Source organism: Narcine bancroftii, chromosome 1, assembly GCF_036971445.1.
Source record: "Narcine bancroftii isolate sNarBan1 chromosome 1, sNarBan1.hap1, whole genome shotgun sequence".
NCBI classification, from domain to species: domain Eukaryota; kingdom Metazoa; phylum Chordata; class Chondrichthyes; order Torpediniformes; family Narcinidae; genus Narcine; species Narcine bancroftii.
Window position 1 is genome coordinate 236,825,823 of NC_091469.1, and position 20,826 is coordinate 236,846,648.

The window sequence follows — 20,826 nt, forward strand, 5'->3', positions numbered from 1 at the left end:
TTGGGTCCAGGAAAGGACCTCTAAGATAGTGACTCACAGGAAATTAAATTTGCTCACCCTCCCACTGATCACTGGATTGTACACCTCTGGTTTTCCCTTCCTAAAGTCAACAATCAGCTCTTTGGTTCTGGTGACATTGAGTGGAAGGTTGTTGTTAGAGCACCACACTGCCAAGTTTTCAAGCTAACTCCATCTCTTTTCATAAAGCCCACTAATGCAGTGTCATCAGCAAATTTGTAAATAGTGTTGCCATACCAAGTCACACTGTCACAGGTGTAAAACATTTAGAGCCCAGTGGTGCCTCGGTCCTGATGGAGATTATGTCAGAGATGTTCTTGCTAATTCACACTGACTTGGGGGTCTAGAAGTGAGGAAATACTAGATCCAATTACATAGTGGGGTTTTGAGGTCCAGGTCATGGAGTTTGCTGGTTAGTTTTGAGGGGATGACAGTATTGAATGCCGAATTGTAGTGAAGTCCGGGAACTGAGGCTTCTGCACCCTACCATCCTCCTGGCGAATGTACAATTCTTGGAAAACAAAGTTGATGAACTCCGAACCAAAGTACAGATTCAAAGTGACATTTGTGATGTGCTTCACAGAAACATGGCTAAATGAGAACATTCCGGACACAGCACTAGAGTCCTTAGGCTTCATCATCCACTATGCAGAATGGTCACCAGAATCAGGAAAAATCAGGGGAGGTGGACTTTGTGTCATCATCAACTCATCGTGGTGCACGGGCGTGACAGTCATGTTCCAGTCCAGCTCCCCCGACTTAGTACATCTACCTGACATTCTACCTGACAAGGGACTTCACCGGCATCATCCTAGTCGCAGTGTACATTCAGCCACAGGCTGATGTCAGGCTGGCACTGGAGGGACTGACCACTGTGATCAGTAGCCATGAGGCAGTACATCCTGATGCCTTCCCCATCATTGTGGGGGACTTCAACCAGGCCAACCTGAAGAAAACTCTAACGAACTACCACCAACACGTCACATGCAAGTCCATGGGAACCAACACACTTGACCACTGCAACACCGCCATGAAAAACCCATATCATGACCGCACTTTGGTAAGTTTGATCACCTGGCTGTACTCCTTCTCCTGGTAAAAAAGAAGAGACTGAGGACCACAGCACCAGTAGTGAAGATGGGGAAAGTAAGGTCGAGGGAGGTGGAGGAGCATCTGCAGGACTGGCTTGAATTGGTGGACTGGAACAAGTTCAAGGACACATCTTAGGCTTGAATGAATATGCAATATGTGCCTCCTGCTTCAACACCTGCTGGGAGTTCCCCAACCAGAAGCCTTGGACGAATCAAAGGATTCACAACCTGCTGAAGGTGAGATTAAGGGCGTTGAAGGCTGGGAATCTAGATCTCTACAAGAAGACCAGGTACAACCTGAGGAAGGCTATTTTTGCAACAAAGTGGCAAATCCAGAGAAGCTAGAGACAGAGGCAGATACACGCCAACTATGGCAGGAAATGCAGGATGTTACTGCCTACAAAGCAAGGGGCAACACAATAGATTGCTGTGATGCTTCATTATCTGATGAGCTGGACACCTTCTATGCCTGCTTTGAGAAGGAGAACCAAACAGTGCCTACTAGAATCCCTGGAAAGGCTGAGGACATTGTGATATCTGTCTCTAATGCTGACATCAGAATATTATTCAAGAGGGTGAACCCTTACAAGGTGTCAGGCCCTGACAGTGTACTTGGCAGGGGATGAAAATCTGTGCTATCCAACTAGCTGGAGTGTTCACAGACATTTTCAGTCTCTCACTGCTGCAGTCAGAGGTTCTCACCTGCTTCAAAAAGGCATCAATCATCCTGGGGGCCAAAAAGAGCAGACTGAACTGCCTCAACTATCACCCAGTAGCACTAACATCTACGGTGATTAAATGCTTTGAGAGGCTGGTCATGACCAGAATTAACCTAAGCACAGGACTGGATCCACTGCAATTCCCCATCATCACAACTGCTCCACAGCCAAAACAATATCACTGGCTCTCCACTCAGCTCCATATCCTCGAAAACGGAAACACATACATATATGGCTGCTCTTCATAGACTACAGCTCAGCCTTCAATACCATTATTCCCTCAGTGCTGGTCAACAAGTTCCAAACCCTGGGCCTCTGCACCCCAGCTGGATCCTTCACTTCCTCATCAGAAGACCACAGTCAGTATTGGAATTGGAAACAACATCTCCTCCTGAGTGATCATCAACACAGGCTCACCACAGGGATGCATGCTTAGCTCATTGCTCTACTCGTTATACACCCATGATTGCATGGCCAGGCACAATTCCAATGCTATCTACAAATTCGCCAATGACACAACAGCTGTCGGCAGAATCACAAATGTACAGGAGGAAGATAGATCAGCTCATTGAGTGATATTATGCCAACATCCTTGCACTCAAAGTTAGCAAATCTAAGGAGATGATTGTGGACGTCAGGAGAACATAAACCAGACCTCATTGAGGGCTCAGTAGTGAAGAGGATCAAGAACTTCAAATTTCTGGGTGTTAACATCGCCAAGGATATGACCTGGAGCCTCCACATTGATGCAATCCCAAAGAAGGCTCCCAGTGGCTATACTTTGTGAGGTGTTTGAGGAGACACAGTATGTCACGGAAGACTCTCAAAAACTTCTACAGGTGTAGCAAGGAGAGAGTTCTGGCTGGCTGCATCACTCTCTGGTATGGAGGGGCCAATGTTCAGGAGAAGAATAAACTCAAGAGGGTTGTTAAGTTCACCTGGGATATCATGGGCACCAAACTCTACTCAACTGAGGACATCTACATGAGGCAGTGGCTTAATAAAGCATCCTTTATCCTCAAAGACCCCCATCACCCAGGCCATCCCCTCTTCACTATGCTACCATTGGGAAACAGGTACAGGACCCTAAAGACAAGCACTCAGTGGCACAAGGACAGCTTCTTCTCCACTGCCATCAGACCCCTGTGATCAATAAACCAAAGACACTGCCTTATTTTGATATTTTGTGCCTTATTTTTATTTATTTTTGTAAGGAAGTTTATATAAATGTTTGCACAGTAATGCTGCCATGAAAGAAGAATTTTATGACTTCTTCATGTCAATAAATTCTGATTCTGATAAAGAGCATCCTAATGTATGCATATTTGCTGTCCATGTGTTCCAGGATTTTGTGGCGAGCTAGTGAGATGCCATCTGCCATCGACATGTTGCTGCAGAAGGCAAATTGGAATGGATCCATGATAGGAGCTGACATGCTGCAACACCATCATCTCAAAACACCATCTCTGAGGTTGTGAGTGCCACTGGTCAGTAGTCATTCAGGTAGTTTACCACTCTCTTCTTGGGCACCGATTAGATTGAGCCCTATTTGAAACAAGTGGATACCACACCCTGTCGGAGTGAGGTTTTGAAGGTTTCTGTGAACGCATTGACAAGTTGTTCAGCACAGATTTTTAGTACTTGGCCTGGTACCCTGTTCAGTCTGGGTTCTTTCCTTAGAGTCTCTATGCTGAAGACACATTATCTTCACATACTGTCAGCAAGAGATCATCATGAGACAGGGGGCAGTTCTTCCTTTAAACATTTCACTTTTCATCCTGTGTGGGTAAGATGGGGTGCTTACATATACAAGCAAATGCCACTTTATTAGATCCAATGTAAACATGAGGTTCCTTGAAAGGTTCTACATCTGGGATAGTCATCATCTCAATACAAACGGCAGTAAATCCTGATAAAAGCTCATGTTGAGGGTACCTGTCAATAAGGTTGCCATGTGCATGACTGGATTTATCAACATTGCCCAGATGGGTCACACTGAGGCACATTTTCCTGTGTTTGAGAACATGCAAGGTAACCATATTATATTGTTCATTTGTCTCTCATTTTTGAGTGACTCTGAAGCAGAGTTAACATGCCAAGAGCACCAGAGCCTTAGTCACACCCATTTCTTTATCAAAATGGATATCACTACTGCATGAATTCTTATTTGGCGGTGACCAATCATTATTTTTGAGACAACTGAAACAACCTTGACTTTCCCCTCTATTGAGATCAAGACACATACTCCATCTATCACTAGGTAGGAGTCAGAGGGGGAAAACACAAACACCACAAATTGGGTGACTATGTCACCAAATACTTGTGCTCTGTTTAGGGGCCTGTGCTCCATTGCAGTGCGAACAAACAGGCACAAACTACGAAAGGTTGCACTACAGGCTTCAATTCGCGTAAAACTTGCACACCAGGTTCTGTATCCTTTCGGGCTCCATGTGCTCTGGTCCGGCCCAGAGGGTGAGGTGAGCCTTTATGTGGGGCCAGTGATTGGCAGGGATTAGGTGGAGCTAGTCTCCCAGATTACCTCTCTGCAGGTACAATAGGATGCCCACTGCAGTAGGCAGAGCCAGTGCAGACAAGCGCAGGCAATCTCTGACAGTCCAGTGGTTGCATCACCACAGAGTCTGAGCTTGAACCTCCTGTAGTCAACCATTTCAAACCCCCCCTCCCCCACCCCACCCCGCCCCCCATTGTTGGAATGAGGCCACGTGTGAACTTGGAACAGCACATTTTTTTCCTTCTGGTCAGTTGTAAACCTAACAACATAAACATTGTTTTTTCAAGCTTTAGATAATTTCCACTCCCATATGAATCCACTGTTTCCATTTTTACCTTCTCCTGTACTGTATTTTTTCTCTTTCTCTAACTTTTCCTTCCCCCTCCCTCAACTCCACTCCTTCCTAATGGTTTCTCCCTCTACCTGTGTCTCCATCCCTTGTACCTTTTGTCCTATCACGTCTGGGCCTCTCCCCAGCTTCCTCCTCTCTTTTATTCTTTCTTTGGCTTGGCTTCGCGGACGAAGATTTATGGAGGGGGTAAAAAGTCCACGTCAGCTGCAGGCTCGTTTGTGGCTGACAAGTCCGATGCGGGACAGGCAGACACGGTTGCAGCGGCTGCAGGGGAAAATTGGTTGGTTGGGGTTGGGTGTTGGGTTTTTCCTCCTTTGCCTTTTGTCAGTGAGGTGGGCTTTTATTAGAGCCTTGATAAAGGGTATTGATTTGAAATGTTGGCTGACCATTTCAGTCTGATTTGCTGAGTTCCTCCAGCAATTCTATGCCTGCACTAATATGAAAGAGATTACTTGTGGCTCTCTGAGATCCTTCTGGTCTCAGTGGACTATATGCTTTCATTTGGTTGTTGCCTAATATGAGGTAATTTGTTTACAGAAGTAGATTTATCTGGTTCCTGTAACAGAGTCTAAGGAGACATTTACAAATTACATAAATGTTAAAAATTATAAAGTAATGATACACGATCAATAGAAGCAGCTGTTTCTTTGCAAAGTAAGGATTTAAGATGAAAAGGTTCAACATGCAATATTTTATAAAACAGATGGGAAAGAAATGTTTACATGTGAAGAGCATTGCAATGTGGTGAAATTAACCTCCACATTAACAACTCAGGGAGAAATGAATTCAACTCATGATTAGATTAGCAACACAAATAAAGAAATGTGGTTAAATGTGGAAAAAAAGAATAAGAGTGGATTATAATTTCTTTTTTTTGTTGGGTGATTTAAATATTGATGTGGATTGGTGGGACAAATCGTCTGTTGGTTATGAATTCAATTTATTTCTGCATTTTGAATCTACTTGAATTTTGTTGCTCTCTCGTTTTCTGTCATATATTTGGAGAACATAAAAATCAGAATCAGGATTAAACACCAGCAATGTAGCCTGAGATCTTTTCCTGCAGAAAGTGTTTATCAGGCATGAGGCTTTTAAAGCAATTCATTAATACATTGGCATGCATGCTACTTGTTTGAAGAGCCATATGAATGTCAAAACACCCCATTTACACTTGAAACATAAAACGTTCTATGAATAACTTTCTGGTTATGGTTGTACGTCACAAAGAAAACAGCACAAGGAAAATAAAATCAATGAATGCATGGATGCATTCATCTTCAGGAAGCACTTACAATTTTTTGATGGATGAATAGCTTCGATAATGTCTAGTAATTGTCAGATATTTATTGATGAGATTCAGATATGTTTTTTTGAAATTCATACAGATCAAATAAAATCTGCCATAGTGGGGAATATGCTATTTAAAAACTGGTCCATGCTCAATGAAATGTGTATTCTTTTGACTTAGTCAAGATTACAAGCACAATTTTTAATACCGTACAAATACAAAATTATACATTGTTGTGTGTGTGTGTGTGTGTGTGTGTGTGTGTGTGTGTGTGTGTGTGTGTGTGTGTAAAACATCCAGTCATTTCCCAAGGATAGTTCTTCAGAGAATTGAAAAACATTTTACGTTAAAGTTGAGTGTTGCTCTCGAGTGGGCAGAGATATTTTTTTTCCAAACAGTGCTGGGACTCTTGTTCATTATATACATTAATGGCATAAAAGTAAATGAAAGAGGGAGGATTTGTAAGTTTGAAGATGATGTGAATATCATTAGGGTTTTTGATATGAGGATAGTCTGAGATTAAAGAATAATATTTATCAGCAGGTAAGTTGGGCAAAGCAGAGGAATTTGTGCCTGATAACTGTGAGGTGATGCATAGAGTGAGGGGTGGAGTTGGGGGGAGGGAGTGAGTGGAAATAAGAGAAGGACCTACACCAGGAATGTAGGGGTCTGAGAATGTCAAGAAGCAAAGAAACCTTGGTACACAAGTCCCAAGATTGCCAAAGTAAGCAACACATGTGGTGAGGCAGAAGGGATGGTTGTATTCATTAGCCAGGGCATAGAATATAAGAGGATGGTGGTCTTCCAAAAGCACATTGACATGCTTGACAAGAAAGCACATCAATGCCTCTACTTTCTTAAAATTAAGTTCCCCTATGGCCAAAGAGGACTCAAAGATCATAAATACTGCCCCAGCTATCTCTTCCTTCACTTCCCACAGCAACCTGGGGTATATCACGTCCAACCCCGGGCATTTATCAATCTTTCTCCTTCACCTCTAGGCGCAAGTTGTCTCTGTTATTCTTTAGCGGGCCCACCTTCATTCTCATCATCCTTCTATTCTTCACATACGCATAGAACACCTTATGATTCTCCTTAATCTTAAATGCCAAGGCCTTCTCATTCCTCTTTGAGCTCTCCTAAGTCATTTCTTAAACTCCTTCCTGGCTACCATATACTTCTCATGAGCCTTCCTGTTTCCTGCTTCATATATCTAATGTATGTTTCCTTCTTCCTCTTGACTAGTTGCCACATCTGCTTCATCAACCATGGTTCCCTTTTCATCCATCAATTTCCTGCCCTGGTTGGGGGGGGGGGGGGGGGAGGGGTGCATGGCGTGATGGCATAGGGAAAAGACGTTGAAAACACCTTTGCTGGCAAAATTAATTAATACCTGATTTTTAAATTTTTTAAAAAGTATTGAATAATTTTATAATTCTTCTAGAGATATGAAGGATGGCTGAAAAAAAATCTAGATCACAAACTGCAAAAAAGAATGGCTAAAACTGAAGTTACAATGATAGAAGAAACTGGACCTACCTTGAGGACTCAGCCTCCGATCCTGGTTCCTCTCCAGCCTCGATCTTAGAATTCTCCACGGGTAGGAATCCAGACTTCAGCGCCACCTTCTCAGAGAGCTGGAGAAGATAGCACTGGAGCACAGAAGAAAATTACAGAATGGACTGTAGAATCAACGCGCATGCGCGGGACTTCGCACATGGGCACTGCGGAAGTGACCGAGTCGGAGTCTGCGGATCCAACTTCTTCTATGGTGGCAGGTCAAACAAAGGTGTGGCAGAAAGCCCGACTGCAATTTCAACCACTAGCAACTTCCACAGAAGAAGAAGAAGACAAAGAGGTCGGAGTGGAAGACGAAAGTCTCGTGCCACAATCACAGGGAGAGGAATCAGAAGAAGAAGGAGACCAATATATACAAGATAAAATAGGTGCATATAATGTTACCCCAAAATCTCTTAATTCACAGATTTTTAATAAAACTTTTGAAAAAATGGATACAAATTTTGCTGGAGTGAAAGCAGATTTCACCACTCAATTGGGAAATATTAGAGAAAAAATGACTGTAATGAAGACAGATATGGCAAAGTGTAATAAAAATGTTGACAAAATTAAAATCAAAGTTCAAATATTTGAAGAAGACTTTCAGGAATGTCATATGGAGGTCAAAGAATGTAAAGATTCAGTTAAGAAAATAGAAAATTTTTTAATGGGATGGGAAATTCAGAAGAAAGACTTATTGCAAAAATTTGATATGTTGGAAAATCAGAGTAGAAGAAAAAATGTAAAAATTGTTGGTTTTCCTGAAGACTTTGAGGGCACTAATCCAGTACAATTTTGTCAGAATTGGATGCATGAAATTCTGGGATCAGAGAATTTTCCAAATGGTTTGGAACTTGATCGAGCAGATAGAGCTTTAAGGAAAAAACTGTATCCAGGACAACTGCCATGCTCTATTTTGACTAAATGTTTACGTTACCAAGATAGATAAATGATTTTGAAAATGGCAGTTCAAAAAGCCAGGGAACAACAAAGCCTTTTAATGATCCAGAATAACAGAGTATTTATCTATGTGGATTTCAGTAATTAAATTGTCAAAAGAAGAAAAGAATTTAACCCAGCAAAGTCAGTTTTGTGGAAGAAGGGATATAGATATGCTTTTCGATACCCAGCAGTTCTTAATGTTTTTTTATGGACAATTACAAGCACAACTTTTTGCAAATGAGTCTGAGGCTTTGGAATTTGCCAATTCATTGCTAATAATAAGCAGAATGAAAGTCAATGTCATTTATCTTAACAAGTGGAAGGGAATCAAGATAAATTGAAGGGAGGAAGAGAGCCGACTTAGGTTCAAGTTAAAGTTGATGATGATCAAGTTAATAGAGACCTTGAAGAAGCTTATGTTACGAGCCCAGAGGACCCCAAAACCCAGCAGCAATAGATATTCACCAAGGCAAATGGTTACCTAAACACAAGTTGCTTTTCATTTTCTTTAAACATGAAAACAGAATCACTCTTTAACTTATCACTATTGACTTCACTAACCTAACTTAACCCATGTTTGAATTCTGATAGAATTGGATCACTTTATAGATGGAGATTTAAATCTTCACTAATAAAAAATGTAGAATTTTGTGACTTTATGGGAAGTCAAATACAGATGTATTTAGATATAAATATTAATTCGGTTGATAATAAATTTGTTTTATGGGATGCATTTAAAGCTTATTTAAGAGGCCAAATAATAAGCACACATGTATGTAATGTGTGTGTAATTTCAGAAAAGTTCTTTAGTTCACAGTTCAATCTCACTTTTCATTCCTCCATGTTCATTGATTACAGGCAATTCTTATACTGTGCACAGAATTTAACATTTATAAAGTTCACCAGGCTTTGGTGCTTGAAAGGTAATTGGGTACCCTCATTAAGGTTCTTGTCAGTTTTCAGAGAGAGATTTGTTATTCGCTGGACATCCACAACTGATTCCTTTTTAATCAATCACTTCAGTGTCTTGCCGAAGAAACTTTCCCCATCAGGGTTTTCCAGATGATAACCTCTTTCATTCAAGTCACCACAGAGTGTCTTCTTGTTTCTCTTATTTGAAGTGAAACATTAGATTGCATGAACCACAAGGGCTTTGACCAGGTTGAACTAAGCACTCATATCCTGTCTTCCAAATGGGGTTTTCCACAAGCTTGCCAGCTTGTCCTGTTCCAGTCACAGTTGCTGCTTCTGACTGTAAAACTGCAGAACTGATCTCTGTCTGTCTCTCTCTGTCTGAGAGAAAAAGCCTGTTTGACTCTCTCTGCTTGTAAAACCACATGACCCTCCTAGAATAGCAAGTTCCATTGCAGACAGTCTGCAGCTCCAACAAGTTCTTTCATCTGCTGCCTTTTTGTAAACAACAATCCATTAGCGAAGACTCTTGGGCACTCTCCAAAATTTCTGCAAAGGTTCTGGGGCTGATATGTCTAGCATTAGCAGAGCTCCATTATTTTAAATAAGATCTGTTTTGAAGTGTTTGTATGTGATCTACACTTAAAAAAAATCTGCCCCAATTTATCTCCCAAAAACATATCTGTTACACTTATCACACTTGATTGATTGAAATTAAATTGTGATATTCTGTCTGGGGGAGGCGGATTCTCTTTTGTCTGCTTTCCTCTTCCGAGGCCTCATGCCACTAGTGGTGAGAGCCATTTCTTGTAATTAAGGGAGTGAGTGCTGATTTAATCAGTGCTTTTGGTTTTTTTTCTTTTTCTTTTTTCTTTTATCATTTTATTATTATTTGGGGGTTTCTTGATTTCTATCTCTGGAGATGATGCTTTGAAATTTGGTTGTGGAGGTGGGACACCACAGGGTGGAGAGAAGAGTTGAATATTTTCTAAATTATACTATGGTAACACATGGTTTGAATTATGAAACATTTAAGGTGAATGGGCTCAATAACCCAATTAAAAGATAAAGAATTTTAGCTCATGTTAAGAAGTTGGAAGTAGATATTTTTTTTTTGCAGGAAACTCATTTAACTGAGAAAGAACATACAAAGTTAAAGAGAGAATGGGTTAGTCAGGTTGTAGCTTCATCTTTGAATTCTAAAGCACAAGGATTGACTATTTTATTTAATACAAACTTGCCATTTAAATTACAATCAACAGTTTTTGATAAATTTATGTTGGTAAATTGTCAAATTTATTCAGAATTTTGGACTTTTATGTATGTGTACGCTCCTAATATAGATGAAGAAAAACTTATTCAAGATTCTTTTTTAATTTGGTAGAAGTAAATCCAAATATAATAATTGATGGAGATTTTAATTTCTCTTTGTATCCAATTTTAGATAAATCTACAAAATCTTTAGTGAAAATGAAAATGGCTAAAAGAATATTGACATTATTGGAAGATTTAAATTTGGTATATATTGGAGGAAATTGAATCCTAAAGAGAGGGATTATTTATTTTATACTTATTGGTTTGATTTTTATTCTAGAATATATTTTTTTTTAATTTCAGCTCATCTACAAGGAAGGATTTTATATGTACAATATAAACCAAGAACATAAACCATTATTGATGTCATGTTTGAATTCTGATAGAATTGGATCAATTTATAGATGGAGATTTAAATCTTCACTATTAAAAAATGTGGAATTTTGTGACTTTATGGGAAATCAAATACAGATGTATTTAGATACAAATATTAATTCAGTTAATAATAAATTTGTTTTTTGGGATACATTTAAAGCTTATTTAAGAGGCCAAATAATAAGTTATTTGACTAAAATTAAGAAAAAATATCTGAAGGAAGTAGATAAATTAGAGAATGAAATTGTAATATTTGAAAAAAAATTACAAAAAAAATTTAAAAAATGTTGGAATTGATAAATAAAAATGTATTATAATTCAATTCAGACTTATAGGATTGAGAAATTAATTGATAGAACCAAACAAAAAATATTATGAATTAGGAGAATGAGCACATAAGGCAATTGAAAATGGAGCAAACATCAAGGATGTCAAGAAGAATTCAAAAATTTCTTATAAACTACAGGATATAAATTATTATTATGGAGAGTATTATACTAATAATCTCAATTATTGAGCAATGAAGAAGAAAATAATATTTTTTTACAGAAGCTTTAATTTCCATCTTTGAATTACCAAGCTTGGAAGGATTTAAATTCTCCATTTATGTTGAAAGAAGTTTAATTTAAATGGAAAATGGTAAATCTCCTGGTGAAGATGGGTTTATGTCTGAATTTTATAAAAAAAATTTAAAGACTTATTAGTGCCTTTATTAATGGAAGCATTAAAACGAGTAACGGTAACTTGTTCATTGCCAGAATAGTTTTAAATGCTGTAATAACAGTAATACTCAAGAAAGATAGATTTTTTAAAACCCAAGTGTTATAGACCTATATCGTTATTAAATGTTGATTATAAGATTGTTGCAAAAGTTTTGGTTAATAGAGTGAAGTAATATTTACCTGAGTTGGTTCATTTAGATCAATCTGGATTTATTAAGAAAAGATATTCTGCCAATAATATAGCTAAATTAATTAGTCTAATTCATAACTCTCAGAAGAAATTGGATTTAAAATTAGTTTTATCATTAGATGTTGAAAAGGCTTTTAACAGTTTAGAATGCAACTATTTATTTAAGGTTTTGGAAAAATTTCAATTTGGGCCACTATTTGTGAATTGGATTAAAACTTTATATAGAAATCCTTTGGGTTGAGTGGTTACCAACAAACAACTTTCTTCTTCTTTTTCATTAACCAGATCGGCTAGACAAGGTTGTCCCTTATCTCCTGCATTATTTGTTTTAGCAAATGAATTATTGGCACAATTAACAAGGCAAAGTTTTGGTATTAAAAGAATTAAAGTGAATCAGGAGGTGTATAAGGTTAGCTTGTTTGCAGATGATGTACTGATTTATGTAACAGATCCTGAAAATTCTTTATATAAAAAGTTACAAGATTATGGGGAGATATCTGGTTATAAAATTAATTGGGATAAAAGTGAAGTTAGGCATTAGTAGAAGGAGATAATGATCGTTGTAAACGTGTAGCTCAATTAAAGTGGACATATAAGCAGTCTAAGAAAGGAGACAATTGAAAAGGTAGGAAACTGGATAAGGATTGGGCAACAAAAGTTCATCTCTCATCTGAACCTCAAAAAATAAGGTTTATTTGGGATTAGGTGGCTATAGATCAAGATATTTTGCTGACTTAAATCCATAATTTATCTTGGAAGGTGATGAATCAGGTATTAGATGGGCCCCAATATGCCTTTTCAGGCTAAATTGAGCTAAAATAAATATCATGTAATATGACCCTGTTTTATTGGAGCGACTTCATCCCTAACATCGAAGTACTCGAGATGGCAGAGGCCGACAGCATCGAATCCACGCTGCTGAAGATCCAACTGCGCTGGGTAGGTCACATCTCCAGAATGGAGGACCATCGCCTTCCCAAGATCGTGTTATATGGCGAGCTCTCCACTGGCCACCGTGACAGAGGTGCACCAAAAAAGAGGTACAAGGACTGCCTAAAGAAATCTCTTGGTGCCTGCCACATTGACCACCGCCAGTGGGCTGATATCACCTCAAACCGTGCATCTTGGCGCCTCACAGTTCGGCGGGCAGCAACCTCCTTTGAAGAAGATCGCAGAGCCCACCTCACTGACAACAGACAAAGGAGGAAAAACCCAACACCCAACCCCAACCAACCAATTTTCCCCTGCAACCGCTGCAACCGTGTCTGCCTGTCCCGCATCGGACTTGTCAGCCACAAACGATCCTGCAGCTGACGTGGACATTACCCCTCCATAAATCTTCGTCTGCGAAGCCAAGCCAAAGAAGAAGGAGAAGATTACTATGACAATAAATTGAATCTTGATTCTTGATTTCTATATTTTAGATTAAGACATGATAGATATGCTTTGCACAATTTTTCCTATTAATTGATTTGGGTATATTAACAATGATTATTATTTAATTTATGAAGCAAAAATAATAACTTGCTTTCAAAAGTAGTGTTTCGTTTAGGCTGTCTTTTCATCTCAACAACAGGGAAGTGTTTCATCGTTTGTGGTAAATATTTTCAATGGAAAATTATACAGAGGAAATGCCTGCCTTCCCATGTTGATGCAAAAGATTCCATGGCTAAGAAGAAGAGCAGGAGAATTCTCCCAATATTCTAGCTGATATTTATCACAGCAGGAACAGACTGGCTAAAATTGTGCACTGAACTGCCAGCAACTCTGCGCAGAACTGCCAACGTTTTCCCACATAAGTGCCAGGAACTTGGGGATTTCCAAACATGCCTGCATGGAATTGGAAGTCCAAAATATGCTGGCAGCTCTTCATTGGTATTTCTGCACTGCACCAATGGCAGATCTCTGATTAAGGCTTTCCCAAATGTGAGGAGGTTCTGACTTAGCATGCTGCAAGCTGTGGTTTTTAAAATTGCAGACCACAAATAATTACCTGATTTGCTTTCTTCAGTCCATTGCTGTACCTGGAATGACTGCTGGATTTCCTGTCAAGAATAACGACATTGCAAAAATATTTGATTGCTTCTGAAGTACATCTTACAGTTGTCTCAGATAAGTGCAGATCATTTTCTTTCTCACATCCGCGTTTGGAGCACACAAAGTATGCTTGTCTAATCTGGACAAGAATAACAACAAAGATTTTTCTTCCTGAACACTTTTGGGTGTATTTCATGGATTTTGATCATGTAAATCAACTTAAAATGTTCCTATCACATACTCTTTTCTGGATATTACCTTTTTTTTGTGATTTTCTGTCATATTTTAAATCTACAGGAGTACAAAATCATGAGGTATAACATGTCACTGAAAATTCATTTTCTGCATTCTCACTTGGACTTCTTCCTGCTGATCATGTGACAAACATGGTGAAAGGTTTCACCAGGATATTGTGATCATGGTATCCGGGCAACTGGAATCCATCAATGCTGGTTGACAATTGTTGGACACGAGACGCAAATGAGTACAAATGAAAATCAGTGACAAAACATTTTTAGGTCAGTTGAACTAAGCAATGTGTCAACATCATTATGTGATTAAACATGCTAAATTCAATAAAGGTTAAATTAATGTTTTTTTTCCGTTTTTCTACATAATGCAGCAAATCTGAAATTATCTTTGTGTTTATCTTGAATCTGTCTGACATAATCTCCAAGTTTTTTTTTCAGGAAGCAAACCTTTTGAAAAGAATTGTTGTCCAATGTAATTTTTGTTGTGAAGTTCACTAAATTAATTTGTAAAATAAATTATTAGTTTTGTATTGCTTAACTGTGAATCAATAACAATTGTTATTAATTGAATGTGAAACAAAGGTAATTGAAATGTCGTTAAAATGGTCACACTAAGTTGTTGCATAAAATGCTTTGAGTGCCATTTAAGAAAAAATTACAAATGTGAGTCAACCAACTGGATACAGAACAGGCATTTGATGTGAGCTCACAAATATTTTGGTTGCTTAAATTAAAATATACTCATGACAAAAAAAAATAGAAATTTCTGTTCAATTTGATGATGAGGGGCTAGAATTTGCATACTTTGGAAAATATTGTATTATTGCAATTAGAATAATGGAAATAATTCTGACAAGTTGTGTCTCATCGAGAGTGAAAGCAAGTCGAGAATGAGAACGATCCTTTATCCCAGCAGCACTTTCCATTCCAGACACCCTGATTTTATTCCAGTTGTCCTTCCCACACATGTAGAACGTCATAAGGACAGAAGAACACAGGAAATAGGAGCAGGAGAAGGCCTTTGGCATATCAAGCCTGCTCCACTATACAAAGAGCTCATGTCTGATCTGATGATAGGCTCATCTCCACCTACTTGCCCTTTAATTCCTTAATTCCCTTACTACATAAAAACTATCCAACCTTGACTTAAAAATATTTACTACAGTAACCTCCACTGCTTCAATGGGAAGAGAATTTCATAGATCCACCACCCTCTTGGAAAATGCAGTTCCTCATCACCTCCTAAATCTACTACCCTGAATCTTGAGGCTAAATTCTCGAGATCTATTCTCCCCCACCAAAGAAAACAACTTACCTACCTCTATCTTATTCATACCTTTTATACCTTTCATTGTTCTAAATTCCAACAAGTACAGTCCCTGATATCTCTATTTCTTTTCCTAGCCTAACCCCCTCATCTCTGGAGTCAGCGCCTCCAAAGCCAGTACATCCTTCTTCAAGTAAGGAGTCCAGAACTGTACGCAGTACTCCAGACGCAGCCTCACCAGAACCTTGCACATTTGCAACATAACCTCCCTGCTCCTAAATTCAATCAGAACCTCTGTGAACTTTGCATCCAACTTTGACTACTTGCCTTTCATAATAGAACTCTTCTGTATTCCCAATATTCCATTCAGTTCCACAAACGTTAATAACCTACTACATGAACAGAGTATATTTTAAATATTCAGCAGGTCAGACAGCATTTATGGAAAAAGCAGCAGAGTTAATGTTTCAAGTTTTCTGCCAAATCTGCACTACATCGCTTGCATTTCTTTGTTTTTATTTCCTATTTTCAGCGCCTGCAGCTTTTGGATTTCATTTAATAATCGGCTCCTGGTTTCACTAAAACCACATCAAATCAAGTTTTCCGATAAATATGCAGAACTCTTAAATTTATTCCTTTCTTCCATTTCAGAAAATGCCTGCATGTTGCCTCGTACTTTGTGACAGTGTATAGAATCAGCTCACACTTTACGAAATTAGGTGCTGTGGGAACGTAGTCTGTGCTCATTTCTGACATAGATACTAACCCGTGTTTCACTTGATGATTATTGTTTAACTTTAAAGACATTGAAGAAGTTGGTAATGATTTAAGACTTGACTATAAGCAGGGGTGCAGTGCTGCCAGAGCTCACCAGAATGCCGCTCCTGCACCTCAGGGAGTGCTCCAGGCACCTCATGGGGAGGCGCTGGCACCTCCTTGTTGCCTGGCACCTAAATAAATTTAGCAAGGTAGGCCCTGTTTGTAAGATTAACAATCAAACCAACACCAATAGAATTTTTCCGCACAGCAGCAAGCATGTAGGTTCAGCTGCCACCAGAAATTAATTGTGCAGTAATTCCCCTAAAAAACTGTAGAACGATTTATTTAGAAGATTGATGGGATAAGAATAATGTCACACCCAGACACATACTTCTTCCCCACTGCCATCTGATTCCTGAATAATTAATGAACCAAAGACACGGCCTTATTTTTTGTGCTCTCTTATTGTTATTTATTTATAGCAATGAAAGATGTTATAATATGGATGTTTTAACTATGGCGCTGCCACAAAACCCTGAATTTCATGACTTATTCTGATTCTGATACTTTATAGGCACTGGTGTCGCTAAGACTCAAGCGACAATTGGTTAGCATTTATCAGAAACATGATACTTAGAATGTAGAAGGTGGCCATTTTGTTTGTGGTAATAATCAGGTGGCACAGAAATAAGAGGTAATGTGTTTTGTAAAGCAAAACAAGGGAATACAAAATAAATGGTAGAGCACTGAGAGTGTAGAGGGACAGACGGTCCACATATCCCTAAAGTTACCAGGACAGAAACTTCATGTTTATGAAGCTTTAAAGAACACTTACAATTATTGTTAAATATATCCCAGAGAGCTTCCTCAATAAACTGATGGAGAATCCTATTAGGAAAGACACAACACCTGACCTCTTCTTGAAGAATAAGATAGACAAGCGACTGAAGTGACAGTGGTGGGGGGTTAGGAAATCACTTTGGGACCAGTGACCCTTAGTTTTAAAATAATAATGGAGAAAGATAGAACAGTTCCAAAAAGCTGAAGCCCTAAATTAGGACAAGGCTGATTCTGGAAAAATTAGGTAGAAGCTTGCAGAAGTTGATTGGGTGAGGATATTTGGAGGAAAGGGGATGACTGGAAGTGAGGCATTTTTACAGGTGAGTTATCAAAAGTTCAGGCACTATGTATGTTCGTATTGGGGTGAAGGGCAAAGCTGACATGGTTAAGGGATCGGAGTTGATGGGAGAAAAGATGAAACAATGTGGATCTAACATATCCCTTAATGAGTATATGTGTAGGGGTATGGTTGAGAAGGAAATCAGAAAGTCAAACTGAGGACATGAGATGGGGCTAGGAGGCCTGATAAAGGAACAGTCCAAGAGATTCTACAAGAAAAAGGGTGGCTGGGAAGATAATTGTCCCCTTAAAGATCAACGTGGCCATTTTTATGTTAAGCCACAAGAGAGAGGTAGATTTTATAGGAATATTTCTTATCAGTCTTCGATATGGAAGTGATCATGGAAGCTAAGGAACTGAGATAAATTAGTTGCAAGGTTTAGATCATATAAGTAGCAGGGAGGAGGTATTAGCGGCTTTGCAGTGTATTAAAGTAGAAAAATCCCAAGGGCCTGTTGAGGTGGAGAATAAATTGAGGAGGCCTTAGCTGAGCTATTTCCATCATCTTTGGCCTGGAGTGAAGTGCTGGAAGACTGGAGGGTGGTTAATGATGTGCCATTACATACAGACAATGGAACATTACCAGCACAAGGACAAGCCAGGGAACCACGGGCCAATGAGCTTGATGGCAGTGGTTGGCAAATTGCTGGAGGGGCTTGTGAGGGATAGGAACAACCAGAATTTGGACAGGCGAAGACTGATAAGCAGTAGTCAGCATGGCTTTGTGCATGGCAGATTGTGTTTCGCGAATCGGAAAGAGTTCTTTTTTAAGAGGTGATGAAGAAGATAAAGGTTGGGATTATATACAGGTGCTCCTCTATGAATGATGGTCCGACTTATGATTTTTACGACGGTTGTTATCGCTATATTTTATGATTAAAATTTGTATTCAACATTTAATCGTAAAATAGGTTTTGTTTTAGATTCATTTGCCCAGCTGTAGCTATAAGTGGTCTGAGCACATTTAAGATAGGCATGGCTCGGCTATGATGCTCGTAAATGTGGGACTGTATTCTTTATTGACATGATTTTTCCACCTACAATGGGTTTATTGGAACACAAGCCCATCATAAGGCGAAGAATACCTGTACGTAGACTTTGGCAAAAGGTCCTGCATGGAAGGTTAGTGTGTGCTATGTCCTCGGTTGTACCATCGGAGGTCTTAATAAACACGAAGAAAAGCTTGCAAGTTTAGAGCACAAACCTTTATTCACATCTCAGGTTACTGGTCATGTATTCATACACTGTTGGACTGAGTATGCTCACCACTCATTGTGATGTGGCTCTTACAGTCTTGCAGTGTTCATGCTCTAGCATAAAATTTCCTCTCTATATAACAGTGTGGAAGGCTAAATTGCTTGGGAATCCAAGGGGAGCTGGCCTATTTGATTCAAAATTAGCTCAGTGGAAGAAGTTAGAGGGAAGCAGTGGAGGAGTGTGTTTTTTTATGAGGCCTGTGACCAGCGGGATGCTGCAGGAGTCTGTTCTGGGTCCACTGTTCTTTTTTTTAATGCTAACAGTTTGGATGGCAATGTAGTTATTGTGTCTAGTAAATTTATGTCAAAGTTTGAAACAGGATTTAGATTAGCTGGGAAGGTGGGCCAAGAGATGATAATTGGAATTTAACTCTGACATGGAGAGGTAACTCAATTCAAGGTAAAACTTACATGGTAAATGGCTCCAATGAATTGAAATTCACTATCTATGTATAGATTAGATGACCAGCCCCTCCTCTTGGCTCTGCCCCCATCAGACCCGATATAAACTCTTTTTTCCTGCTTTACCTCCAATTTACTTGAAGACCATTGTAGATACCACCCATTAATTGTAAGCTAATAAAAGTGTACTTGAGCTCCAGACAAGTCTCCAAGTACTATCGATCATGTTACAATGGCAGAACCCAGAAGAGTATTGTAGGCCTAGGGGGCACAAGTGCATAGTTCCCTGAACGGAGCAGCTCAGATGGACAAGATGGAAAATGTGGTATTCGGCAACCCTTGCTTTATTTGGCAGCTTGTTATGTGTAAATGTTGTGATGTCATGAGTCAGCAGTTGGTGAGATCACACTTAGAGCAAATCTGGTGACCCAGCTATTTTTCACTCAGAGAGTGTTCCATATTTGGAACCAGATGGAAGAAGAAACTGTAGAAGCAAGCATTCTGACAATCAAAAGACATTTAGACAGATTTAGGAATAGGATGAGGTTATACAAATATGGAACAAATGGAGATAAATAAGACTGCCTTTGAATGCCAATTTGGTCACCATTGACGATTGTTCCTTGCTGTATGACTACTGGCCAAAAAAAGAATATGAGTGCAAAGAGGTTGAATTAGAGCTGGATAAATTGTAAGTTATGATGCAGGTGGAGTATTGCATGTAGCAATGATGATCATCTTGCAGCAAGGCCGGGATATCTCTCGATCCTGTGCATAAGAAAATTTCAAGGATAGGGGAAAATATGGTTGAATTAATGGAAACTAAAAGGAAGGGTCCTTATACCCAAATAAATAGGGGGCAAATAGCCTCATCAGCAACAATGATGAGTCACATTACAGAGAAGAGGTGGAAAATCTTATGACATGGTATGATGTAACAACATGAGTCTCAACATAGACAAGATGAAGGAGGTGATCATGGACTTCAGGAGATCTACCCTCCAGAAGATGTCAAAAACTATGTAGTTGAGAGAATGAAGAGCACCAGTTCCTTGGAGTTCACTTAACTAATGATTTATTGTGCACACTCAACATCTCCTCACTTGTCAAGAAGGCACAGCAGCGTCTGCACTTCCAGAGAAGACTGAAGCGGGCAAGGCCACTGGCCACCATTATGTTAATCTTCCATAGGAGCTCTGTCGAGAGCATCCTGGCAGGCTGCATCACAGTGTGGTATGGTTGATGCAGGGAAATGGATCAGAGGTCAACCTGCAGGACCATAAGAGTGGCAGAGTGAATTACACGAGTCCCCCTCCTTTTTATTGACATGATCTACTGTGTTTATTGTCTGAAGAGGGTGTGCAAACTCATTGATGACCCCTTTCACCCTGTACACGGCATCTTTCATCTGCTCCCATCGGGGTAGCGATACAGGAGTAGGACTTGAATTAATTGGTAGAAGGAATCAGAGTGCAGGAGAAAATACCAAAACAGCATTAAAAAAATTGAGCATGATGAAGTCATTGAAGTCGTCAAGGCTGTTGTGTGATTCAAAAAGATCTTGGGTGAATTTATGCCTCAAAATTCTTTTCCTGCCTTTTTGTCAAGTCACTGATTCCTTTAGTATTCAAAAAGTATTAATCTCTCTTGAATACAAATAGGGACTGTGTCTCCACAGCCCTG

The 20,826-nt window shown here is 39.2% G+C and overlaps 1 long non-coding RNA gene across 1 annotated transcript in view; it reads left to right on the forward strand.

The window, feature by feature from the left end:
* Positions 1-20,826, forward strand: part of LOC138751091 (uncharacterized) — a 299,684-nt gene that overhangs the window by 199,706 nt on the left and 79,152 nt on the right. Inside the window, exon 3 of the long non-coding RNA XR_011349713.1 lies at positions 3,174-3,315. This is a non-coding gene — a long non-coding RNA (uncharacterized lncRNA). The remainder of the gene's footprint in view (positions 1-3,173; positions 3,316-20,826) is intronic.